Raw genomic sequence first — 27119 nt, 5'->3', positions numbered from 1 at the left:
ACTGCTACATGCTCTCATATGATGATGCAAAATGCGTGCAGCAGGTGAGGTGTGCCCTCAGGAGTGATGGACCCTGCCCTGCTCTTCAGAAAGCCAGAAAGCCTGGGAGTTTATGCCACCATCTCTGCCCCGCAAGGTGGTCCTTATCCAATAACCAGGAGTATGAAAACCTAAGGTCAAGAAAACTGAAAGGCGTAATTCAGATTTCCCCAGTGGCATCAGACTGGAGATACCCTGCGTAGGGTTTTGCTTGAAATCTTTACCCTATTGGGTTTCTTCCTGTTTCCATTACCTATTGCTGCATAACAAACTACCCCAAAGCTTCAAACAGCCTTCATTTTATTTACTCATGGTTCTCTTGGTCAGGAATTCAGATAGGCATGGTGGGGACACCTTGTCTCTGTCCATGATGTTTGGGGACCTCAGGATGGCTCAAGTGATTGGGGGCTGGCTGGGATGGCTTGACTGGCGTCATATGTCCCTGTCAGCTCTCCTCCGTTCTCCTCGATGTGACCTCTCCACGTCACTAGCTCGGATTTCTTCACGGCTCAGTGGTCTCAGGGTAGCTGAGTTCTTTACAAGGCAGCCAGCTACCCTTAGGGACAAGAAGAAGCTGCTAGGCCTCTTAAGAGATAAGCCTGGAATTGGCTCAGCACCACTTCTGCCATGTCTATTGGTCAAGGCAGTTTAGAAGGTCAGCTCTGATGGGGGCGGTCGGGGGGGGGGGGCAGAAATAGACCCTATCTTGGTGAGTGGAGTGGCAAGTATGATCAAGGAGGGCGGGAATGGAAAGCAGCCACCTTCAGAAACCAGCCACCAGAGTCCCCTCTCCTGTCCTGCTTACTTCCTTACTGGTTTCTCCCAAGAGCCCTTTCTAATTGAAACCACTTGCACATACATACTCATCTCAGGTCTGCCTCCGGGGAACCTGACCCTAAGATAGGAGGTATCGCAATCCAAAGATCCCCGTCTCTTCTTCCAGAAAGGTTTGTTACCAGCACAGGCCGAACCCAAGTCTCTATCCTGACACAGAAACCGCAGGAGCAAACGGTGTAGCTCTAAGTCAGCAGTCTCAATTCTGGCTGCTCATTATAAACACTCGGGAGCTTAAAAAAAAAAAAAGAAACGTTCAGTCCTACCTACCCCAAAGATTCTGAATTAATTGGGCTAGAATGAGACCTATACATGCGTTTTTTCCTTTTTTTTAATTTCCCCCAGTCATTCTAACACGCAGCCCAGGTCAAGAAACACTGTTCTAAGTAGTTCAAGCTCTGTGTGTTCAAGCTTAATGTCATGGGGGAGAGGAGGATTAAAACACCACAGGGTGTCCTGTGAAGAGGAAAAAAAATAACCCTTGACCAAATTCCCTCTTGCCCTGGGGACAAAATTTTATCACTGCCATCAAATAACGTGAGTTGTAAATCCGGTTTCCAAATCCGGTTCCTCTATTTTCAAGTCTAAGAATGGAGTGGCTTCTCATACATCTTTTGGCTGAATAAAAGTCACATACATACACTCTCCCAGTTTAGAAAAATAAATTCCAGTTACCTGGACCCTTTGCCTTATGGCATATAGCATAACGATTGTGATTCCTACATCCCACTAGTGTTTTGTACACATGGGAATACCCAGCTTTCTTTTCATGAGCGACAGAAGCCATCTTGGTTATATGAGTGCCTGAGTTGGAAAAAACATGTTGTCAATGCCATTTATTAAGCTTCTAGGATGAAATTTGCCTGTTAAAGTTCCATAGTCTAGAAGGATATTTCAGAACACAAAGTACCAGCAGACACTTTTTCTGGCTAATACCACAATAAATAGGACAGTAGTTTCCCTTTTTCTTCTTGCTGAGCCTGTTAATCTTTACATGATACAGAGGAGATAGTGTTCTAACTTCCTCTTATTATATTTTCTTGTTAAACTCTATCCTTACTCAATTCTCAATTTGGTTCCTATAATCACTGGCTTTTACTCTATAAAACTTTGTTTTTTAATTAGCAAGATAGAGATCAATGTAATACAAAATATGTGCTAACACAGAACCAGCTTCTGCTCTCCCCTGCACGGATGCCAAGTGTAAAGATAACCTGCAAACACCATTCGAGGGAAACTTGATCTCAGTCCAGAAAGGATGGCTTCCTCTCATGGGAGCCACAACCTTGAAATATCGTGTTTCAATATTGCACTTCCCCTTCCCCCCAGGAATTTTAACATCTATGAAATGGGGATATGTCTTATCCTTGTCATAGTTCAATTAGTTTTTTTCTTTGATAGTGGTACATAAAATAATGGTGCTCCTTAAAACTGATAATATCGGGGCCCCCGGTGGTGCAGCGGTTAAGTTCCCACGTTCCACTTCGGCGGCCTGGGGTTCGTCAGTTCGGATCCCGGGTGAGGACGCGGCACCACTTGGCAAGCCATGCTGTGGTAGGCGTCCCACATATAAAGTAGAAGAAGATGGGCACAGATGTTAGCTCAGGGCCAGTCTTGCTCAGCAAAAAGAGGATTGGCAGCAGTTAGCTCAGGGCTAATCTTCCTCAAAAAAAAAAACAAAAACTGATAATATCTTAGTTTAGATGAAACTAAGTTTGGATGGCAATTCACATCAATTTAGCCAAAGAGAGAACCGAATAGATCTCAGACTAAATGTAGGTATGTGAAAGCAAAGAGAAAAACTAAATTTCCTCTCTGACGTAGCCCCTCTTGGACCCTTCCAGGAGCAACTGCTAACCCAAAGCTTGGAGAGCTATTTACAGCTCATTTTGTATGTAAACTCTCTCTCACCTATTGCAAGGTCAGGCTTTTTTTATTAAAGATTTCATTATTTTTTTTTCTCCCCAAAGACCCCAGTACATAGTTGCATATTTTTAGTTGTAGGTCCTTCTAGTTGTGGCATGTGGGACGCCGCCTCAGCATGGCTTGATGAGCAGTACCATGTCCACACCCAGGATCTGAACTGGTGAAACCCTGGGTCACCGAAGCGGAGCGCGCGAACTTAACCACTCGGCCGTGGGGCTGGCCCCAGGTCAGGCATTTTGATCACATTTAGAATGAGCCCTGGGGACCAGCCCGGTGGCACAGCGGTTAAGTGCATGCATTCCGCTTCAGCGGCCCAGGGTTCACCAGTTCCGAACCCGGATGTGAACATGGCACCACTTGGCAGGCCATGCTGTGGTGGGCATCCCACATATAAAGTAGAGGAAGATGGGCACAAATGTTAGCTCAGGACCAGTCTTCCTCAGCAAAAAAGAGGAGGACTGGCAGTAGTTAGCTCAGGGCTAATCTTCCTCAAATAAATAAATAAATAAATAGAATGAGCCCTGAAAGAGACTGTATTGAAAGTGTAGCATCATGGCAAAAACTATTGCAATTACCCAGTTGGCAGTTGGTTGGGTTCCTGTGACACACTTCTCTGTTTCACAAAAGCTGCTCTTAATGCTAATAAGGACTCCAAGAAGTGTAAGAATTCTTTTTTAAGAATGTTTTTAATGCTAATAAGGACTCCAAGAAGTGTAATAATTCTCAAACTTTGGTGAGAATAATCTTTGGCATTTGTTAAACATATTAACCCCAGGGTCTCACTCCAGCCCTTTTGAATCAGAAGCTCTAAGGGTGGCAGGCTGGGGAGGCCATCTGTGTGATTAACACACTGTGGCTGATTTGGACACACATCACCATTGAACAACTCTGCACTCACTGGGGGTTCCAGAGCTCTGGTGCAGCACGGCATGCACATTGGCGCATTGGTGGTGAGATCTCTTAAACCAAGCATCTGTGCAGGGCTGGTCCTCAAATGTCCACAGGCACCTGGCTGGTGCTCACGCTCATCACTGGGCAGATCTCAAGCCCATAGCTCCTTTCATACCATCTCTGTTTCTCCCGTGATCTGTATTCTGCCCTCTGGGTGAACTCCTCGTGTCCCAGAACCTGGGGCACATGTGGCAGCTGTTCTAAAAATGCTTGTTCAATAAAAAAGAACCAAGGCCTAAAGTGGTTTGCTTAAAATAGTGAAGGGTCAAGGAAACTTGGGTTAACATTGATTTATTTGCCAAATAATTTTCATTTTCAACAGCCACATGGAAGCTGCCTTTTTCACTAAATGTAGAATTACGACCCAGCTCAGCATTCAGTGAGTGCTCTGCTCTTCTCCTCCACTAACATAAACTACAGACAGTGGGTGTGGTGGGCTGAATAATGGCCTCCAAAGAAGGCCATGTCCTAATCCCTGGAACCTGAGAATGTGCTACCTTACAAGCTGAAAGGGACATTGCAGGTGTGATCAAGTGAAGGCTCTTGAAAAGGGGAGAGTAGTTTGCATTGTCCAGGAGAGCCCAACGTAATCAGAGTGTCCTTAAATGAGGGATTTAGGAGGCTCAGAGTCAGAGAGAGAAGATGGAAGCAGCGGGGGAGGATAGGGAGAAGGGAGAAAGGAGAAGGGGGAAGGGGGAAGGTGGAGAGGGGTGGGGGAAGGGGGAGAGGCGAGGGGAGGGGGACGGGGAGGGGGAAGAGAAATGCTGTTTTGCTGGCTTTGAAGATGGAAGAAGGGGCCATGAGTCAAGGAATACAGGCAGCCTCTAGAAGCTGGAAAGGACAAACAGATTCTCCACTAAAGCCTCTAGAAGGAACACAGCCTGCTGACGCCTTCATTTTAGACCAGTGGTACCCATCCAGAACCGTAAGATAGTAGATTTGTGTTGTTTTAAACCACTAAATTTGTGATACTTTGTTACAGCAGCAATAGAAAATTAATACAGTGGAGTTTTAAATTATCCTTCTTACTATGGAGCTTAAAATTCTCTGAACAAAGAGTGACCTACGGGAGACCCAAGGGAGCACGCCTTGCATGGAGCATGAGAACCAGGACACTGATTTTTCCTGTTTCTTGAGAGCAGGTGGGATTAACCAACTGCGACTTTGATTCGTAGACAACAAAGGCCAAAGTCTCGGGGTCCGTTCTAGGAGATGAGCTGCATCTTGCAACTGAATGTGAGAACCCGCAGGTCTGCAAGTCTCCTGTTACAACTCACTTGTGTTTGAAAGCGTGTCGCTTGCTCCTGGGAAATATATCAGTTTCTGTTAGAGTTTAGAGAAAAGCTTATCCACCAGTGTCCCAAAGGAGATAAAAGGTGTGCCACTTTATTTCTGCCCTACACGAGACAGTGAAAGGGGGTAAACAGCCCCTCGTGAAAGGGGGTAAACAGCCCCTTGCCTTAACGGGGCTCCCAAGTGTTCTTAAAGGGATGCTTTCTAGACTGTAGGCATTGCCTTTTGTTGTCCTGTTCATTGACCTGTCTCTTGCCCTTTCCACTGTCGATGAAAATAATCCATAACCAATCTATAAATGAAAATTTGGGTGAGTTTATTCTGAGCTGAAATCTGAGGACCATGGCCTGGGGCCTTTCTTTCGGAAGGAAGAAAGGGCACCAAAGAAGTGAGGTATACAGAGTGGTTATATACCCCCATACAGGATGTTTCACATGTGATTGAAATGTCGCTCCCACAACAGTCACAAGATTGCCCTGTCGGCGCAGCGCTTGATGGACACAGCAGGTAGTGGGTCTGCTTGTCTTGAGCTGGGTGGTCACGGGTGAGCGCAGCAATCAGTTCCTAGCCTAAGGAAAGATGCTTAATCCTTAAGGGAATGCCAAAGTTGGGAGGGGGAGGGAAGTTGCACCTTTATCTCAAGGGCCTTTACTCTTGCCATAGGGAATCTCTAAAGCAGATACACAATGCATGCTCAATGGCCTCAGTCAGGCCCTTTTGGAAAGACAAGGTCAGGCCAAATTAGCTTTACACAAAATGGCTTCCTCATATACTCCAATATATCCTATTACTTGCCATTTGTATTTGTCACCACCCTCCCCAACTCAATCACCCCAATAAGGTCATCCTACACCAATTCTGAAGCTTTGGAAGTCTTTGGATGATTTTTACCATGAGGAAGAGGATGAAAACTTTGGGGTGATGTGCCAGATGGTGTCTCTCAGCCTTCTATAGCCTTCCATAGCTACTCTCCCTTCTATAGCCTCGTCTCTCCTGCCAGGGCAGACAGCCTGCAAACTACACTTCCCAGACTTGCTTTCCACCTGGCTTGCTGTCAGATGCTACCGATGGGCAGCACTGGCAGGAGTTTGGAAGGTGAGAGGAAGGAAGAAGCCTTTTTTCTGGAGACTTGACTGTGCTCTTGCAGAGGCGGCGGCAACAATGAAGGAGTGGCAGCGATGGCAGCGGAGGTGGCCGTCCCCCGTGGGCAAGTGTAGGCTTCTGGGTTTCTGCCAACTCGGTTCTGACAAAACACATTGTGCACTCTGAGTGACATTTTTTTCTCTTCGTTCTTTCAGATCTGGAGGAGGTAGCCACTTCCTGCAGTTCCTGATCTTTGGGAAATCTTACCTTCCCACTTGTTCTCTTCTAGCTCTTCTAACACCTTTACAAGGAACTTCCCATTGGAAAATCTAGAGTAGTTTCTATTTTCCTGATTAGATGTAAACTGATAAACCCGAATCTTTCACTTCATTAGCAAGGGACAGAGCATAAGCGAAACCCTTTATCTATCTCCAATATCCTGGTTTTTATGGATCCCATTTTATTGGGATCAAAAGTATCAAAGTAGGGTCCTACCCAGAAAGGGGAGGTGGCTTGAATTCAACAATGCATGTCAAACCAGCTTGGACGCCAACGATTGCTCTTAGATCCTCATGGTCTTAGGTTAGTTTCTCTGGACATAGCCCCTGGGGTGAGGATTCACATGTTAGTGACCTCTTCTGGGAGTGCTACCAGGAGAGGCATATAAAAGAGGGGAGTAAGCAGGGCAGGATGAAGCCAAGCAGGGGTGAGATTGCAGGTAAAGCTTCTGAGAGTCCAGCCTGATCCCCACGGGAGCCCTGGAGTGTAAGCCATGCCTCAGAGCTTTCGTGGTGATTGCACCCTTAACTCATTTTACATGGTCTACCCTAAGAGGCCATAAACTCCCAGTGATTTTGACTGACTCTAGTAGCCTGAGAACAGACTTCTAAAGAAGAGTTGCAAGTGTGAGCCTCCGGAAACAAAAATACCGAAGCTGGGGAAAGGCACACAGAAAAGGTAAAAAGGACCCTAGGGGTTCTGGCCAGTGCACTGACAGGGCCCCTCTTATTATGGCTTTGACTGCATCTGACTGTGAAAAAACCTTCAGAAAGACCTGGCCAGTGCTTCGCTTCTGCCTCCCAAGTTTCGTGCAAGTTCCTCTTCTGGCCAACTCTAACCAGAAACCATAGAGGGAAGAGGATTCTGGGAAATGTAGTTCTCAGCTTAACCAAGTTGACAATAGAACAATCCAGACATCAGGACTTGCTGTTTCAATAAAGTGTCAGAAAATCACAGGATAGGAGTGGGTCTTCTTTTGCTAGAAGATCCACAGGCAACTGTGGTGGAAGGCCCAGGAGTACTGAAGAACTGTTGAGGTAGTTCCTCTGTGTGGCCCCCATGATGTTTCCGATCAAATGGAAAGGATGTTCCGCAGGCAGAGGATAAAGTTCCATGCAGCAGCCTGGCCCTGGAAGGTGCTGAGCCAACTCTACACCTCTCTTTGTGGCCAGCCTTAGTACCTAAGTACTCTCACCTTAGTACCCCTAACGCCAGCTTCCTTGAAACTTTGATGTCAATTCTCAAGTGCTTATTTGGGAAATCAAAAATACTGCTCACTGATTTTTATTCTCTTTGCATGTGAATTTAGAGGCACTGTGATGTTGCAGCTGAAAGCATGGTCTCTGAAGCCAGATTTTTCTGGGTTCAAGCATTAGGTCCATCACTTACCAGCTATGTGACCTTGACCAAGTTACTTAACCTCTCTGCTTCAATTTCCTCACTTGTAAAATAGGAATAGTGTTACTACCTATCTTATATCGTTGTTGAGAGGATTAAAGGAGTTTATACATGTCCATCACTTAGAATTTGAATGAATAACATTCATTAAACTTCAATGATTATGTCACCTTTATTTAACGATTGTGTGTTTTTCTTATCTATTCTACTAAAGCATTACCCAATAGAATTTGAACTATTGAGTACTTTGGAACAAATTGGCATTGTCATGTGTAAGAAAACAGTGAAAGTGCACAATACTTTCAAAACATACTTATTCTTGCATGTCTCTATTTCAGAATGGCCTTTCTCAAATTTGTGAGGTTTTATCGTACATGGAATCTACTCTTACAAGACAGTCTTGAGGGGAAAGTTTCTAATAAATAATAGTGATTATAGAGAGGTTAAAGACCAAATATGAGGCTTTTGAAGTCATCTTGTTTCCATCAATAGCTGGCAAATTTCACCAACAACTGTTTGCTTAGGTACTGGAACATAGAGCCATAAGAAAAGTTCGCATGTACTGGCTTTCATTTGAAAGTCGAAGGAAGAATATAAATGTATCCTCCCAGAGACATGTAAATAACCTAGAGTTCCTCATGCTCAGTCTCAAAGAAATAGCTAGCATCCCCTAGTACTCTTGTATAAGTCATCATGGCTAGAATTTTCCCTCCCAAGGCATTCATGTGCTGCGGGTGGGACTGCATATTTGGTACAACCTCTTTGGAGGACGCATCTGGAAATGTTTGTCAACACTGTCAACACTTTATACCCAGTGATGTGCTGTTAAGTATTTGTTGTATAATAAGGAATTTGAATGGTCTTTGTCCCAGGTTCCTGAGACAGTGCCTCTAAATGCTTGAAATTTCCTGGATGATAGGAGTCTTTTGTTATTCATGGTAGGCTCCTGGGATCATACCTGAGTTTGCTAATGAGGTGACTCAGGGTGGACTCCTGGAAGGTTTCAGGATGGGTTCTGGCCAAGCTAGAAAGATCAACTATGTGATTGGAGGGTTGGGGCTTCGGGCCACCTGATACCAGCCCAACCTCTTGACTCCTGGGGAAGATACAGGGCTGGAGAGTGAGTTCAATCACATGGCCAATGATTCAATCAATCATGCCTACATAAAGTAACCCCAATAAAAACTACACACTTGAAGCTCCAGTGAGCTGCCTGGTTAGTGAACACATTGATGTGCCAGGACGGTGATGCGTCCTGAAGCCACAGGGAGAAGACACAAAGACTCCGCATTCAGAACTCAGCTAGACCTCACCGTAAGATTTCTTCATTTGGCTCTTTCTGATTTGCTTGCAACAGAATAAAACTGTAATGATAAGTGAAGTGCTTTCCTGAGTTCTGTGAGTCATTCTAATGAATTATCAAACCTGAAGGGGTCATGGGAATCCCCAGATCTGTAGCCAGTTGGTCAGAAGTGTAGATGGCCTGGGAACCCCCAAACTTGTGGCTGGCATCTGAAGTGAGGTCAGTCTTGTTGGGGACTGTGTCCTTAATCTGTGGAGTCTGCACTAACTCCAGGTACTGTCAGAATTAAATCACAGTATTGCAGTGTTTAACAACAAGCTCTCCAGGAGGGAAGGAGGAAGTTCTAGTTTGTGGCATTTGCAGATTTCCATGATGCAAATACTCTCACTATGACCAATTTCAAGTTACCAACGTGATGTCCTTGATCATGGAGTTGGGAAGAGATGCACTCACTCTGCTCCTCATGAGCCTTTGCAGGCTGACTCCAGCACTCTATCACCTATATCTTTTGACCAAACAATTCCACTTCTCAAAATTTATTCGACAGATGCACTGGTACATTTTCCCCTTCCAAATGTGTACAAGGATGCTCATGGCAGCATTGTTTGTATTTATAAAAGATTAAAAATGAGCTACCAGCCAAGCAATGAGCTTAAACAAATCATAGTGTGTGAACAAAGTGAAATGCTGTGCAGGCTTCAGAAAGAATGAGGCAAATCTACACTGATGTGGAATAATCTGCAAAATATATTATTAAGTGAAATAAAGGAAGGTGGAGAACAGTCTGCAGTTTGCTACCATTTAGTATAACATGAAGGGAGATATGAATTAACCTGTATACATGTCTAGACTTTCTTGGGGAGGAAGACACAAACAACTAACAAAAGAGGTACCTTCTGGGAAGGAGGATTAGGAAATTTGAGTGAAAGAGACTACTTTTTACATATACATTTTTGTACTTTTTGCATTTTTATGGTGTCTATTTAAAGAATTAAAGCAATAGGCAACGATAGAAAATAGGGTAATAGGAATGAATAACTGAATGAATAAATGAATGAATGAACCATATGAACGAAATGACCTTAGCTCTTTAATCATAGTTAATGCACTTCTCGCCAATCTCTGTGCACAAACTCTGTTGTAATATCTGCTTCAGGGAGAAGCCGATAGGGTTCAAAGAGAAACTATAGGGCACTTTCTCTAACAATGAGGTCAAACACGGAAATGCCTGTAGGAGCCAGGTAGGCACCATGAATGTATGAGGTTGTCCAGGTGGGGTTTGTGCTGAAGTCAAGGGCTCTTGCCACAAATAGAGGGAAGCCATAACTCAGCTACAGCAGCCATTGGCCTGCAGAAATGCAGGCCAAGTGTTGCCAGATCTTTGGATTTTTCAAGAGAATTCAGAAATCGAAAAAGTATGCGACTTCCTCAGTTGTTTAAAGTAAGTAACTAATAATAGTTTTTCAACAACATAATGTGGGACAAAGAAAACCCATTACAACTTCATAATTTTAGAGAGGATGGCTATGTTTCTAGCAATGAAATAAGGAATGTACTTTAGGCTGAGCTTAGATGAGAAGTAAATATTTGGACTTGGCATTCGAAGGAAAGAGATTTTATCGTTTTTTTCCCCCAAGTCCAAGACAATTAAATGTTATGATGCTATTTGTAAAGTCAGTGACTTAGTCTGTTCAGGCTGCTTTAACAAAATACTACAGACTGAGTTGCTTATAAACAGGAGAAATTTATTTCTTATAGTTCTGGAGGCTGGAAGTCCAAGATCATGGTGCCAGCATGGCCATGTTCTCTGGTGAGAGCACTCCTGTGAAGCCGGTGCCTTCTCCCTGTATCTTCATATGGTGGAAGGCGATAGAGATCCCTCTGGAGCCTCTTTTATAAGGGCACTAATCCCATTTATGAGGGCTCCACCCTCATGACCTAAGCACCTCCAAAAGGCTCTACCTCCCAATACGACCATCTTTGAGGGTTAGGATTTCAACATATGAATTCAGTGTCGGGGGACACGTACAGAACACAAACATTCAGACCCTAGCAGTCAGTTAAGTCTGAAACTGAAACCTATTTCTCTTAACAGTATATACTGATCAGCAGATTTTAAAAGCTATGAGAAGTTGTCAAGCACATACAAATGTGAGAGCTGGGAGTGTGCAGAGAAAGACTCGAGGTAGGAGAAAGAGATTAAATGTGGTAGCCAGACAGACACAGGAAGGGCCCCAGAGAGGGGAGCCTGGCAAGGAGGAAGTGAAGGGAGAGGACCACAGTACTGATCCACCTCAGGAGGATGGGAAGGAGGCCAAAGATGGGAAGTCCAATCATTCTAAGGTAGTTTTTTCAGTGGGTTTTCTTGCTTATTGATCCGCCTTTCTGAAACCCCTGTGTTCCCACTTGAGTTTGGTTAGAATTGTCTGAGTCCGTCAATATCTGCATTCTGACTAATTTGTCCCTACTGACTTACATTCTTTCAGCACCCTGTTGGCTGAAAGTGTGCCAATTTCCTTTTGCTCTAGCTTTTTAAAAAGCTCAGCTGTGAGCATGACCATGCTTCTATGGAATCTCAGGCCCACAACTGTTAAGCAAGCCCAGATGGAAGTGAGATTGATGGTGGTGTCTGTCTCCCTGCAGAGGGACGGAAAATAGTGACATTAATAATAATGATGACATTGGTAGCAGCATTTATGATGGGCCAAGGGGCTTTATGAGATAGACAACAAGAAGTCTCACCCTATTACTAACTATATCTAGCTCCAAAGCCCGCATCTCTGGAGAATGTGCCCTCTTCTGAGTCAGGTCCATGTATAACTTCTCAGAGTCCAACAACGATAAACTTAAATAGTTCCAATACATCATACTCAACAGAACAATGATAGAAAATAAGCTAATCACAGTAGACTCCTTTTTGGATAAAAGCAAATAGAGAGAAGAACCCCAAACAACCAGGACTTAGCATATTCCATATCCAGCCAGAGAAGACTGGCAGGAACTCCTATCCTTGGCAATGAAGTGATGTCCTTGGTCAGCCAATCTGGCTGCCCCTGGTTTTGCAAACAGAACAGACTTTGCATATAAGGTTATATCCTGTTTCCTCTTATAAGAGCCAGCTTGGACTAAATTTTGTCCCATTCTTTGAGGACTTTATTGAAGGTTGCAAAAATGAGCCCAAACACTCCAACACTACAACATTTTTCTACCTATGTCAAGGCTGAAGTTCCATAGTATTGTCTCCTATCTGCAGAGCAGGAAGCTAAGACTCGGAGAGACTGAATAACTAACCCAATCAGTAAGAAGCAGAGTGCAGATATGAATGAGTTCATCCTACTTCCAAATTATTATTCTTTCTTTTTACTGTATCTTTTACAATCTTTCCATTCCTAACTACAGAAGTAAGTACGTGAGCATGATGGAAAAATTGGAAGACAGATAAATGTGTTTTGTATTTCTTCCCAGTCTCACTCTTCTTTATTATTACATGCATACAGAAACACATGGAGTATTTCATCAGGATTAGTCATTACACGTTCTTGTCACTTTTCTACAAAGGGACAGAATTCTCACCCTCAGGCAAGAAAAACAGCCCCAAGAATCCCAAGTTTCCGACAGTTTATTGCTTAGGCAGGAGCAACCTCAAAATTACCTCAGATGGGCTTATATTTCAGTGTGTTGACTTTCAAATAACCCATTACAATGAATAATGCAAGCACTAAATTAATCGAGATTTTTAAAATGTTTCTTTTTCATGCCTGATTTCAGAATTGGTGCTGGAGTATAATAAATACCAAGTTTCACTAAAATAAGAACAATCCTGGCCACCAAGGGGATGATGAAGACAAATAAATTAAGGTCAAATATCCATCTATGCATTTATCATTCAACAAATAATCTGAGCATCTTTTGCCAGGCCTTGTTTTCAGAACTGACGTTAAACAGAACAGGAAATAGAAAAATTCCCTGTTCTCAGGAAGCTTGCTCTGTAGAAAGGAGAGACAGAAAATACACACAGACACTGAGAAAACGTCAGGTCGTGATAAGGACGATGGAAAGAATCAAGCGGAATAAAGAGAGTGGGAAGTGCTGAGGAAGGAGGTTGCCCCTGATGCAGTGTATTCGCTGCTTGAACTGTCGAGACAAATACCACAGACTGGGTGGCTTAACCAACAGAAACTTATTTTCTCACAGTTCTGGAGGCTCAACGTCCAAGATCAAGGTTCCAGCTGATTCCATTTCTGCTGAGAACTCTCTCCCTGGCTTACAGACAGCCACCTGCTCTCTATGTCCTCACATGACTTTCCCATGGTAAGAGCTCTCTGGTGTCTCTTCCTTTAAGGATACTAATCCTACTGGAGTAGAGCCCCACCTGTATGACCTCATTTAACCTTAATTACCTTCTTACTCCAAATACAGCCACACTGGAGGATAGGGCTTCAATAGATGAATTTCGGGGGACACATACATTTAGGCTATAACATACAGGATAGTCAGAGAAGGCATCTCTGCTAAGATGTAGTAGCTAGCTTTCAAGATGGCCCTCAATAATCTCATCTCGTGGTATTCACACCCTTGCGTAGTCTCCTCTCTCAATAAATCACGGCCAGTCTCTGTGCAACAGAGAACAGCAGAGATTAAGGTATTTGACTTCTGAGGCTGGGTCATAAAAGGCACTGAAGCGTCTACTTTGCTTTTTGGGATCACTCACACCGGAGCAAGCCAGCCACCATGTCTTGAGGACACTCAAGCATCCCTGGGAGAGGACCATGTGGAGTAGAACTCAGACTTCCCACCAACAGCACTAATCTGTCGGACGTGTGAATGAACCATCCTGAAAGTGGAATCTCCAGCCCCAATACAGACTTCAGACGACTGTAGCCCCAGCTGAAGTCTGGACTCCAACCTCATGTGAAATCCTTAGTCAGAAGCACCCAGCTAAGCTGGTCCTGACTTTCTGGTCTACAGGAATGGTGAGAAAATAAATGTTTGTTGTTGTTTTAAGCTCCTAAATTTTGGAGTAATTTGTTATGCAGTAAGAAATTAGTAATACAGGGGGCCAGCCCAGCAGTGCAGCAGTTAAGTTCACACATTCTGCTTCAGTGGCCCAGGGTGCACTGGTTCAGATCCCAGGCGTGGACCTACACATTGCTGCTCAAGCCACAGTGTGGCAGGCATCCCACATATAAAGTAGGCGAAGATGGACACGGATGTTAGCTCAGGGCCAGTCTTCCTCAGCAAAAAGAGGAGGATTGGCAGTGGGTGTTAGCTCAGGGCTAATCTTCCTCAAAATAAAAAAAAAATAAAGAAATAAGTAATACATAAGGTGACAGTGAGAGACCTGAAGGAAGTAAGCAAGATGAAGGAAAAGGAAAAGAAGTGCCAAAGCCATAAAATTACAGCACGTGTGGCATGTTCAAGGAACATCAAGGAAGACAGTGTGCCAGGAAGAGAATGAGCAAGGCCAAGAAGAGTAGGAGGTTAATCAGAGAGGAAATGTGGGGTCAGATCACAGAGGGTCTTATGTGTCTGCATCCTACCAGAGTCATGTGTAGAGAGACATCCACTTAGGAGGAGCATCTTATTTATTTACATGAAATATTTTGATAAACTTTGAGTCTCGTATCATCTGATTATACCAGCCATCGTGGCGATCTCAGGAACTCTCATATTTTTAACTATTCTTTATAGGTTTACAATTCCCAAATGTAATTTCCCTGAACTTCAGCGTCTAATACCCAAGGGCCAAGTCAATGTCTCCCCTGAAATATCTGATAGCTATCTCAAACTTACTCTGCCCAAAAGCAGATTCCTGGTCTTCCCCCTCACCTCACCCCCCCCAGTCTTCCCCATCTCTGAAAGTGAAATCCATTCTTTCAGGTACTCAAGCCAAAAACTTTAGCGTCATCCTTTACCCTCCTCTTTCCCCCCATATATCCATCCAAATTATCAGCAAAGTCATTAACATTCCTTTGAAAATGCATCCAGAATCCAACACTTCTTGCCACCTCCACCTCATTCATTGTTCTCTAAGCCACTGTTATTTCTAGTCTGGATTATGGTACAAGCTTTCTAACCAGTTTCCATTTACCTTCTGTAGTCTATTCACAGCTCAGAGACAGAGAGAGATTTATCAGATCATGTCATTTTTCTGCCCTGAATCCCCCAATGTCTACCCATTTCACTCAATGTAAAAAACAAAATCTTTGTAGGATAATACCCTTCAGGATCCTGCCCAATCATCTTTCCAACCTCATCTCCATTGATGTTGACCCTTGCTCACTCAGCTTTAGCCACAGTGGCCTCCCTGCTGTGCAGAAACAAGCCAGGCACACTTCTGCCTCAGAGCCCATGCTCTTGCCGTTGCTTTTATCTGGAATGGTCTTTCCTCAGATAAGTTTCACTCCCTTACCTCCTTCAAGAATGTGCTCAAATGTTACCTTGTCGGCAAAATCTTCCCTAATCGTCCTATTAAAGATTGCATTCCCCTTTCCAGAATCCCTTAGCTCTTCCTTGCCTTATTTTTTACATAACTCTTATGACTATCTGACATTATACACTTTAATTATTATGTGTTTGTTTTTATTTATTTTTGTCTGTGTCCTTTCATGAGAATATAAGCTCCTTTATGGTAAGGATTTTTGTCTGTTTTGCTCACTGCTGAATCCCCGGGTCTTAAGACAGTGCTTGGCACATGGTAAACATCCAATAAACACGTGTCGAATGAATGAATAAGCCTTTAGAGTAGATATAAGAGCCTCCAGAACATGACCAAATGATGGAACATGGGGGCTGACCTGTTATGCAGAAGATAGTGAGAACTTGAGATGCTCTAAAGAGTAAGGAAAAGAAAAATAAAGGCAGGGTGTAGAGAGAAGAGCCCAGCACGGCTGGGGGTACCTAAGAGGAGCCAGAGAGGAAGATCTTCCTTGGGGGTGTGTCCCCAAAATTGGGGAAATCAGAATTACTTAAGGGGACTAATTTGCTGTGGGATATGCAACATAAACCCAATCCTCCACTTTCTCCACAAAATGTTAGTACCAATTCTTCTTTGCTTGGTAATGCTTATGGGTGGGGGGATTCTGGCTGGGGAAATGGAAGAGGATTGATTTCAGCATCCAAGCTGGCTGAGAGTCAGCATGTTCAGATGCAGAAGTCAAAGGCCAAGAGCACAGCTGATATCTGAATTGCACATACAGTCTTTAACCTTGCTGTATATTTCCTTGGCTGGCTTCTGTTGAATAGAATGGTGATTTTAACAAGGATCAGGGTTTTTAATTAATCAGACACTGTTCACTGTGGCTCTGGTCCAATTCATCCGAGGGCAGCTGTTTTCCTACATGTTTTTTGATTCATATTTATAATTATTATCAATAACCACCACATACATCCACAGTGTGCCAAATACTACAGCCTGAAAAGACGTGATCTCTGAACTAAACAGCCTGGTTTCTGTTTTAATCACACAGTCCTAGGATCTTACTCTCTGACTTTTTCTAATAGGATCAGCTTATTTAAGTCAGGTAGCCTTTTAAATTCACGTCTTCATGAAATTTTGCTCAAGCCTGTTCTTTGGGAGAGCTGCAGGCAAAGAAGTTTCTTTGAGGAACAACAAGAGTGGTCATTGCCACTGGAGAAGGGCCAGGAAATGACGGTATGGAGAGAAGAAACACGTTACTTTGTACTGTTAATATAAAATCACATTGAGATAGTACATACACTGATGGTTAAACCTATTCACAGAGAGGAAAAAAACTTTTGTAGGCTAAAAAGCCATATTCACAAAAGTCATACATATTTTTTATCTATATTCTGTCTGGCTAACTTTTATCTGCCTTTATTTTATTCCCATTATATTTCATTGAGGATTAATACTGTGCCATGGGCCTAAAAAGCCGTAAGGATCCTTTTCCTTCTGAACTTTTTTCAGTGGTCTGATTATGCCCTGAAATCCCAGCTTATAAGCAGCCCCTTTTCTCATTCTCCTTCCCACCCAGGTATGCTGGTCACTGAACCCTCCACTGTGAAACTATCTTTTCAGGTTCCCTCTCCAAAAGTATTCCTCACTCTCTAGGTTTTCTGCAAGTCAAAAAATATACATAATCTTTCCCAAATCTCTCAGATTTTTAAATTTAATTTTATTTAATTCAAATACCATATGATAAAAACCACAAACAATGCTATTGTTACAAATAGGTGGACAAGAATAAGGATTAGCAATGATATCTATTAGGTAGAACTTAATAAAACTTCTTGAAACCAGATCAGTGTAGCACTGTTGGGGTATAGGATGAAACATGGGAAGAGCCTTCCTTCATGGGTGCCACCAATTCTGTATGCCACACTCTACTCACATCCCATCACAAGCAATGTGTAAGTCCTATGTTTTTAGGAAAACACATTTACTGATACAGGGATGGACAAATAGGCAAAAAGAATAGAGCAGATAGCCTAAAACAGACCCATGCCTACAAAGACACTTGATGTGAAACGGAAGTGGCACTTTACCACAGTAGAGAAAGACAGTCATTAAATAAATGGTGCTGGGATGATTGGTCATCGATATAGAAAATTTGTGATTGAATACTTATCTTTCAGCATACACAATAAATTGCCAATGTATTAAGAATTCAAATATGAAAGGCAAAACACTCAAACTTTTAGAAGAGAACATCTTTATGACCTAAGGGGTTAGAGGGCAGAAAGATTTAGTAAACAAAGAACAAAAAGTACAAACTTTATAGGATGAGATTGATTGGTAAATGGGACTGTTAAAATTTTGAGCTTATATTCATCAAATGACACCATATAAAAGTGAAAAGGCAAGTCACAAACTGGGAATAAGTATCTGTCATAAGGTAACCAACAAAGTTTTAGTATCCTGAAAATGCAAAGAATTCTATGAATGGTTGAGAAAATAAAAACAGCAGAATAGTTAAATGGGCAAAAAATATGAACAAGTACATCTTTAAATGTAACCGACAAATACAACATGGTCAACAAATATAAAAAGGATGCTCTTTGTTAGTTAACAGGAAACCGCAAATTATAACAATGAGATACCACTTCATCCCGCTGGATTGGAAAATAACCAAAAAGTACAATACGGAGTGCATGAGACAATGTATAACAGGAACTCTCATTCATGGCTAATGGTATAAAATAATTTGGCATTACCTGGTAAGGTTGAAGATGTACATAGTGTGTGTATAACTCATCAATTTCACTCCTAGGCATAGATCCCAGAGAAACTTGTAAAATTAATAATACAGAATTATATAGCACCATTAGTTTACAAAGCACTACTATTGGTATACGTAGTCCACAAAGTATTTTTAATCCATTTTCTTAGTAGGCATTATTAACTCTACTTTTCACAGAGATTTAGTTATCCTCCCAAGATCACACATTGCTGAGTGGCCTTGACACTCCCTCATGTAAATTCCCCCTTCTCTTGATAACAGCCCCAACTTATATCTGGAGATCTACCCTCCCCACTCTTCTGGAACCTGAATGAATCTCCATCCAGACGTGGCCGATCAAAGCACCACTGTGGTTCAGGGGTGACATGGACCTAATCTCATTGAACCAGAGGGAAATTTAGGACTACTGGAAGAGATTCTTGCTCTTTAATGCTAGTCTAGAGCCTGGGAGGCAATGAGAACAGAGCTGCTGTAAGCTGCCATTTGGAATCTGAGAACGAAGCAGACAAGCAGAAGGTAGAGTTGAGAGATGAAAGAAATGAAGTATTGATGACATAATTTACAGTTCTGAGGTCCTTAAAGCCAGATGCACCCCTGAACCCCTAGGTTACTTAAGCAATAAACTCCTTTTATGCGTAAGTGATTTTGACTTGCCCTTTCTACAGCTTACAACCCAAAGAAACTCTGGATGACACAGTGACAAAGCCAAAACTACAGCCCAGGTGTCCCGGTATCCACTGTTCTTTCCATGGCACTACCTAACAAGACATGGCTGGTGGGCTCCAAAACCAGCATGAAAAAACGAGTATAGTATCTTGCTTTTACTACAACAAAAGTCTTTGGGGGTTTTTTCCCCAGCCTATTATACAGAAAAATATTTCTGTCTCTTATTTCTATGAGTGTATATCTAGTTTGTATCTTACCCAATTCAAGGTCAACAGCTTCATAATTAAAGCAGTTTCTTTGCCAGAAATTCCCCTTATCATAGTCAAGGACAATATTCTGTAATTATAGATGAATTCATCCAAACCACTGATTGTGTTTAAAGGTGATCAAAGTAAGGATGTATATTAAATTATTATCACGAAAGGATTTAGACCATTTAATTAGACAACACGAATAAGGATGGTGACACTGCAAATAAAACAACCAACAATACAGAGTCCTAAACAACATTCCCTCTCCACACAGGAGAGAGGGAGATTGTCAGAGCTGTCACTAGGATGTTCTGGTCTTCTGACAGAGGCTGACTACACTAAGAGAGAGGATCCACCTTGCCAGCTGGAGTCAGTGAACTGGAACTGAAGGGCTCTGGAACCTGTGCTCATGATTGAAAGACCCTGATTCCCAAACTTACTTTGACAAGTGTGAATGTATTTATGAGGACAAGGGAACAGAGTATTTGAGAGCAGGACTTTCCAGGAATTCCAGAATGGTGATCACCAATGTAGATAATAAAAGTCATTCTCAGTCAGAACAAATAGGTCAGGATATCAAAGAATGAGCACGAGATGTCAACACTGCTAGCAAAACTGCAAAGCATTCAAAGTTGGTCTTCAAAGTCTTCAACTGCTTGTTTGCCTCCCCTCTCAAACCTTCCAGCTTCCCTTCTCCCTCTGCCTCAGCCCCAGCAGCCCAATTCCTTTGTCTGTGGAAAGTCCCAATATGAGGCACTCAGTTCAGACATACTCTCTGGGGAAGAATTTAAAGCTCCAAAAGATCTTTCTTTCTCTCTTTCCATCTCACTCATCAAAATTTCCATTCCCTCAGAATCACGAGCACTGGAGCCACGCAGTGCTGGCTTAGAAGCCAAGCTATGCCACTCACAAACTAATGAAATTGGGCAAGTTAGTTAACATTCCTATCCTAAGCATCAATTTCCTCATCTGAAAAATGGGAATAATAATAGCCCCTAACTCATAAGAGTTGTTGAGAGAATTCAGTGGGATAAAACATGTAATGCAGTTTACCCAATGGATGGTCCATAGGAAAGGCCAATAAACATCAGTAATGATGTTTATTGTTACTACTACTAGTAATAGTATTAAAGATAAGGATGATCAATAGGTTTAACCATCCTGTGGAAATTTGTCTAATTTTGCAAAGGAGCTCAGTTGCCAGTTGACACTTTTTTGGAAATACTCATTCACATTTGCATTTTGCATCCACTGTTTTTGCTTTTGGGACTTTCTATAGAACAGATTGTGTATCTTTTAATGTAGTAAATTTCAATATTGCTTTTTAAAAGGATCCATCAGCTCTGAAATAGGAAACTCTTCATACATAGCATGAAACCAACACAAGCGATGCAAAACAATGCACCAGCCCAGAGATGCGATGCTAGTAATATACAAGAAGACCTTCCCCCCTTTTCTTTGGTGATTTACTTTATGAATAAATTGCTCTTCTTTAAAGGTCACTTTGTTATTTTAGAACACTTTACGCCTGACACTGTCCTCTTACTGTAGGGAATTGCACAAAGGATAATTTAAGAAATATTTCCTAAGATTTTTATCTATTACATTATCACAATTCTCCCAGAGAAAAACAACTCAAGACGTTGACTAAATAATGTGGTTTGCCTGAAAACATGAGTTTATCAAAACTCAAAACAATAAGGGAAGCTCTTTTATGTATCTTCCACCTGGATAAGACATAATATTGCATTACAATTAATGTTTATTGAATACGTACTATATGCCCGGCAATATACATTACAGGTTTTATATGTATCTTCTCATTAAATCCTGACAATTATTTTATGAGGTAAGTTATTATTATGCTTATTTTTTAAAATAAGAAAACAAAGGCTTAAGGATGTTAAGTAACTGAGCTAAAGTCACACAACTAACAAGGGATGAGGAGAGGATGGATTTGATGATCCTTCTCTCTAATCCAAGCTCATTGCTCAGACTAGCTAGACTCAAACACCTCCAAAAGGAAATGTTAGGAAATGTAAAGTAGGATAACTTCAAAGACCTGAATCAATTCCAGTAAATCTTATAGACTCTACCCTCTGAATCTTCTTTGGAATGTCCATCCTGAACTTCCTATCCACTAAAATGGGACCTAAGAATTTCCTAGTTCTACGGCAGATTCATCATGACAAAATCAGATATAATAATGACTATCCACCCCGGACATACACTTTCCTTCCATCCTCCCTACAGCCCTTTGAGGTGGGCATCACTCCCGCTTTACAAAGGAGTAAATAGGGTTCTGAGAGATCAAGTCAGAGACCAGAACCTGTTCTCAGCTCCCAGGGATATTTTTTGGCCCACAGAGTGGTATTAAAATATGTGAGCCAACATTTAAAACTTAGATTATGTGCTAAAACCCCAGATTTCTGTATTCTATTGAGAATTTCAAATTCCTAGCAACCCTAGCCAAACTCTGTCATGGCAATCGACAGCTAAAGCTGAAGAATAGTTGCCCATGGCCCATTCTCTCCAGCCATCACTCTCCCCATCAGCCAGCATCACTCATTTCATTTTAGCATGAGTCTCTGTTGGTGCCAACCTCTCATGAGAACAGGCAGGATATTATGACCAACTGTTGACCGATATGCAAAAGACCCTGGCCATGGGAAATATCCACTCTGACATTGCCACCATCTTCAAAAGATGCTAAGATACCAGGAGAGACACAGAGGAACAATACAAAACCAAGGACACTGAATATATTCTCTCAGTCTATTAAAAACACTATTTGCCACAGGATATATTTTTAAAATTGTTGTGGAATATTGTTTTCATTAATTGTTTTGTATAAGTGCCTTTGTTGTTTTGCCACATGATTTCCCTACAAGAAATTCTAATAAAAGACTTATAAAGATCATGCAGTATCCATTTTCCCCTTCCTTTTAGTAGTAGAATCCCTGAGTTTTGGCTAGGCATATAATCACCCAAGAAGAAACTACATTTCCCAGCCTCCCTTGCAGCTACACATGACCAGGTGACTTACTTCAGATCAATGGAATGTGGGCAAACATGAAGCAAGCAACTTCTTCATCTTATCCTAAAAGATTGACTTGGACACTCTCTTTTTTCCCTTCCCCAGGTTAGACCACCATTGTGGAAGTGAGCCAGCATCAGCCATGTGGATACTCAAGATTACAGGGCAATAATACGGAAAGCACCACTGTCTCTGAATGTCCCTGTAGAACAGAGCCACCCTACCAGCCCAAGATAACTCATTCTAGACTTTCTTGGGAGATAAATAAACTTTTATTTACTTAAGCCCCTAGAGTTGTATATGTTTTTGTTACAGCAGCCTTCCTCCCCTTATCTACTCCCACTTCTTCCATTTTCAGTCATCATTTCTTCTTCCTTAGATTTCAGAGGATGAGGTAGCCTTCTTTCACTGCATAAAGTATAGCCTTAAATCTTGACACAGTTTCTTAGGAGCAGTGTGACCTTGGGCAAGTTACTACCTTCTCTGCACCTGATCTGCAAAATAATAGTTGGAAGGATTTGTCAAAAGGAGAGAGTACAGTTACCTCTACTTTGTATTTTGAGGTGTCTTTAGTCTATTTCCTAACTCACAAAACCATTCTCCAACCTATTTTTCTCTTATGCATACTTGAGCCCATTACTCCATGCCAAAATCTATCAATGGTACCCCCATTGCCTTTAGGAGAGAATTCAAGTCTCTAAGAAAAGTTTAAAAGTCCCCAGATGATTGGGATTCAGTGTCATCTCCAGGCAGCCAGGCATGCTGTCACTGACTTGCCAAAAAGCCCTTTGAGACCAGGCCTGTAATTCTTGTTATAAGGCCTTATACTCTGAGTTTCCTACAGCTCAGCAAACCAGAAGGCTGCCCAGTATAGGGCTTAAGACCAGAGGAATCGGACAGACCTGGGTTCAGATACTGTCTCCATCACTTCCTGGTGTGACCCTGGCAAAGGATGTAACTTCCCTGTAGATTGGGTCTAACACTTACTCACCTCAGGGCTGTTCTGATTGTTACATTGGATAACGCACAGAAAGCCCTCCGCTGAGTGCCTTGCGCATAGTAAACACTCAAGAAATAGTTATTATCATTATTACAGCTCTCTTTACTAGCTTTTTTAGTTTGTTACAGCATAGAAGAAGCATGGAACAACCTCCCACCACCCCCTCCCCAGCCTCTATCAGAGGATATATTAAGAGCAGTACACAGAGAGCATTACATCCCAAATTATGTGTCCCTGATAACAGTCTGCCAGTGACACAGAATGAAGTGCAAGCCCTCTCCCACACATCTGTCTATCCAATGCATTCTGGGAGAAGTCAAGGGGTAACCACGACTTCCTGGTATCTGAGCAGCAAAATTGCAGCATCCTGGGGCCCAGTCATCAGTTGCAAATCCCTCTCTCCCAGTTTGCCACAACTGAACCACATGCAAGTCGACGCTGGCTTTCGGATTTCTCTCCTAGAACCCTCCATAGTAAAAGTCCCTCATATAAAACATCCAAAGCCCAGCTGTATTGTGCTCTAGTCACGCATTAATTAAAATAAGAAGCCAGCAACCAAAAAGTAATTTTTAATTGGCATTTGACTGCAGTTTGTCTCAAAGAACACCAAAGAGGGAACAGAGAAGAACTTGTTAGAAATTCCCTTTTCCCTTTCATTCATTTTCAATTATTCCCAAACCCTGCAGCTGCCCCAAAGTCTCTCAGCCTTCTCTCTAAAGCTAGACATATGCACACACACACACACACACATGCATACACACACACACACGCACAGCCCATCAGAGGTACCCTAGAGTTGGCTTGCACATGCTTGAAAGAGTCAATTGTTAAATTTTCAGGAATTTTGCCAGCTGGTTGTTAAATGTATCCATTAGTAAAAATTAAGTTATATAAACTTATAACAAAATAAATTATAAACAAAGGTGATAAATATGCACTACTCAGGGGAAAAAAGGAATGGACATGCCACAATATGAGTGAATCTCAAAATCATTATGCTAAAGCCAGACAAAAGAAGAGTATACATTACATGATTCCATTTATGGAAAACTAGTCTATGGTGATAAAAAGCACGCCAGTGGTTGTCTGGGGTGGGGGTGGGGTGTGGTGAGAAGCGGTGGAAGAGAGAGGTTAGGAAGGGCCACGAGGAAATTTTGGGAAGAGATGGCTATGTTCATCATCTTGGCTGCGGCGACGGTTTCACAGGTGTATAAATATGTCAAAACATCAAATTGTACACTTCAGGTATGTGCAATTTACATCAATTGTACCTCAATAAAGCTATTAAATAAGCACTCAAAATCCATGACTTTCTAATTATTTTACATTTTACTACTACCCATACTCTCCAGGTTTCTTTACATCTTTGTGTCTGTATTGTGGAAACACTACATAATGGTGCTTCTCGGCGTCTCTTCCCAACTCCCTGTTTGGCGACATCGCGTTGGTACAATGAACTTAACTGTGGTGAGAGGGTCTACACCATGGAAATCAGCAAACGCTACAAATCAGGGCTTGATTTTTGTTTTGCTGGTTGTCTAGACTTGAGAAAACCATGGAAAACATGCTAACAATGTAGATTAAATGTTAAAGTGTGTTGTGCCTATAGCCATTACATTGTGAAGAGCACAAAAAATTAAGAAAATATTCTTTCAGTTTTCAAAACCCGCTATCTGATTCAGCGGACAAGTTCCTCACTCACCTCATTGATGAATGTGTAAAGTTAAAGGTATTCATTGTTTCACTTTCTTATGTCTAACTTGTTAATATAGATGAAAATATGAACCGACATTTGTGTCAGAACTATATTCATCAATTGCAATGGATACAAGAGTTCAGCAACATTCAGTGAAAGCATTCTGTGAGAATCAGTTGCTTATATGGAATTCATAATTGAGTATTACATATTTTATGATTATTTGTAAATTGTGTGCTACACCATAAAATCTATAATAAACTTATGTATGTATGTGTGCATACACGCACACATACACACACACAGAATTTTGTTTTGTTTTTTTCAGAAAGACTGTATTAAACATTTACCAGCACTGTCATTTTAATGTGGTTGTGATGTTGTTTGCAAGATAAGCATTCCATTTTCTGGTGTGCCCTGCCTTTTTTCCACCTGAGTTCTTTATTATGTAGCTCTATTTATTACGCAGATTGAGGGGTTTTTCTTTTTCTTTTTCTTTTTCTTTTGTTTGTTCTTTTATCCCAATTCCGGGAAATAAAAAAAGGAAGACTCTGGACTGACCAAATAAGCAAGAATCCTTCCTTCTTCTTCAAGAAGGAAGATTGCAACCACTTCAATATACTCTGCTCTGTTTTCCTTTATTTCTGCCACGTGCGTATTTTTGGCATCGTGCTTTAGAGCTGGCAAGGTGCTTACGCACAGCTACGCATGCTTACTTTAAGACAGCTGGCTTCTATGTCTCCTTTCAAACTGTCTCACTGGCGTCCTGTTGTAAAAACCAGCACACATTTGCTGAAGGCGTTGCAAAGAGAACTACAGGTGTTCATTGCATAACATCAACTGAGCTCAGAGGTTACAAGCAAAGCTTTGAATCCAAGGTTGCCTGACCGTCAAATCCTGTCAACGTCCTGATCCCAGAGATGGAAACATTTCATAGGCTTTCCTGCAAGGCCTGGAAAGACACAAAAATGAAAGGACTCATTTGCTGAGGTGGTAAAAATGTAGGTGAACTTTTTTCCTGTGGTCTGAATTCTATTAATGTCGCTACGACATTGTTTGCCTAACTATATAAACGATTGCGGGATTTATTTATGTGTAGCATATCAAAATGGAGAAATAGCCTTCTTATCTGCCTGCTCCTATTCACCCTAAAGCACAAGGCGTAGTACTAACTTCCTCCTATTTACCCCCATTCCACGACCCTGCTCCTCCCACGGCCATTATCGGCTGTTTTCTCTCCATCCTTGTTTCCCCACCTCCCTCCACAACCACAGCTGCTCTCCTCCCACCAGCCAGTCAGGACAGCTGCTTCCTGACCCCACGTACTCCCCACAAGCGCACCCTCCTCCTGCCCCTGACAGAGCCCAAAAGACCACTGCTCCCGCAGGGTCGCAGCCACATCACCCACTATAACCTCCTAAACGTGCTCCATTTCCCCAGAAAGGCAAGCATCGTCGTCCCTTCATTCCAACTGTCTCCTCCACCTGGAACGTTCTTCTCCAACGTTAACCATGGAGACCCTACTTCCCTTCTGAGCTCCACAGTGATACTTCCTCAGTTCAGCCAAGTTTCACTGAGGCCCTGAGGGAATTAACTCAAAGAATTAACTCATATTAAACTACATATTCTTGACCCTGGAATGATGTCTGGCTCATTGAAGAATAAATGAGCGTCTTGTTCTACAATTAGTTGTTTAGGTTACTTCAACAAACAGTTGCTATGCACTTAAATTGTGCTGATACTAGGGTAAGTGCTATGGATCACGTGAAATAATTAGGTCCAGGACTAATTAGGTCCAGGCCATGTCCTCAAGAAGCTTACAGGTGTGAGGGCCTGTGTTGGGGGCAGGGGGGAAGGGCTGGGACTAGGGTCAGACACTTCCCTCAGGGCCAGATTTTAAGGAGATAGCAATAAACTCAGTGTATTAGTCAGTGTTCTCCAGAGAAACAGACCAAATTGGATATATGTGTATATATATGGAATTGGCTCATGTTATTGTGGAGGCTGACAGGTCCCAAGATCTGCAGTTGGCAAGCGGGAGACCCAGGAGAGTCAATGGTGTAGTTTCAGTCCAAAGACCAGAAGGCTTGAGACCCAAGAAGAGCTGATGTTTCCGTTTAAGTCCAAAGGCAGAAAAAGTCAATGTCCCAGCTTGGAGGC

General features: G+C 42.2%; 2 long non-coding RNA genes across 2 annotated transcripts in view; one reads left to right on the top strand and one right to left on the bottom strand.

Annotated features, from left to right (window-relative positions):
- Window positions 1–22547, top strand: part of LOC111768391 (uncharacterized) — a 74033-nt gene extending 51486 nt beyond the window's left edge. Inside the window, exon 7 of the long non-coding RNA XR_002800737.2 lies at window positions 22369–22547. This is a non-coding gene — a long non-coding RNA (uncharacterized lncRNA). The remainder of the gene's footprint in view (window positions 1–22368) is intronic.
- On the bottom strand, window positions 22513–26431 carry LOC111768491 (uncharacterized). Its single transcript, XR_002800891.2, has 3 exons — window positions 26374–26431; window positions 25676–25911; window positions 22513–22757 (listed from the first exon to the last, which is right to left on the bottom strand). It is a non-coding gene; the product is annotated as an uncharacterized lncRNA (long non-coding RNA).
- Between the last annotated feature and the right edge of the window lie 688 nt (window positions 26432–27119).

The sequence above is a fragment of the Equus caballus genome, chromosome 16, assembly GCF_041296265.1.
Source record: "Equus caballus isolate H_3958 breed thoroughbred chromosome 16, TB-T2T, whole genome shotgun sequence".
Taxonomy (NCBI): domain Eukaryota; kingdom Metazoa; phylum Chordata; class Mammalia; order Perissodactyla; family Equidae; genus Equus; species Equus caballus.
This window is presented reverse-complemented; position numbering and strand designations above follow the sequence as displayed.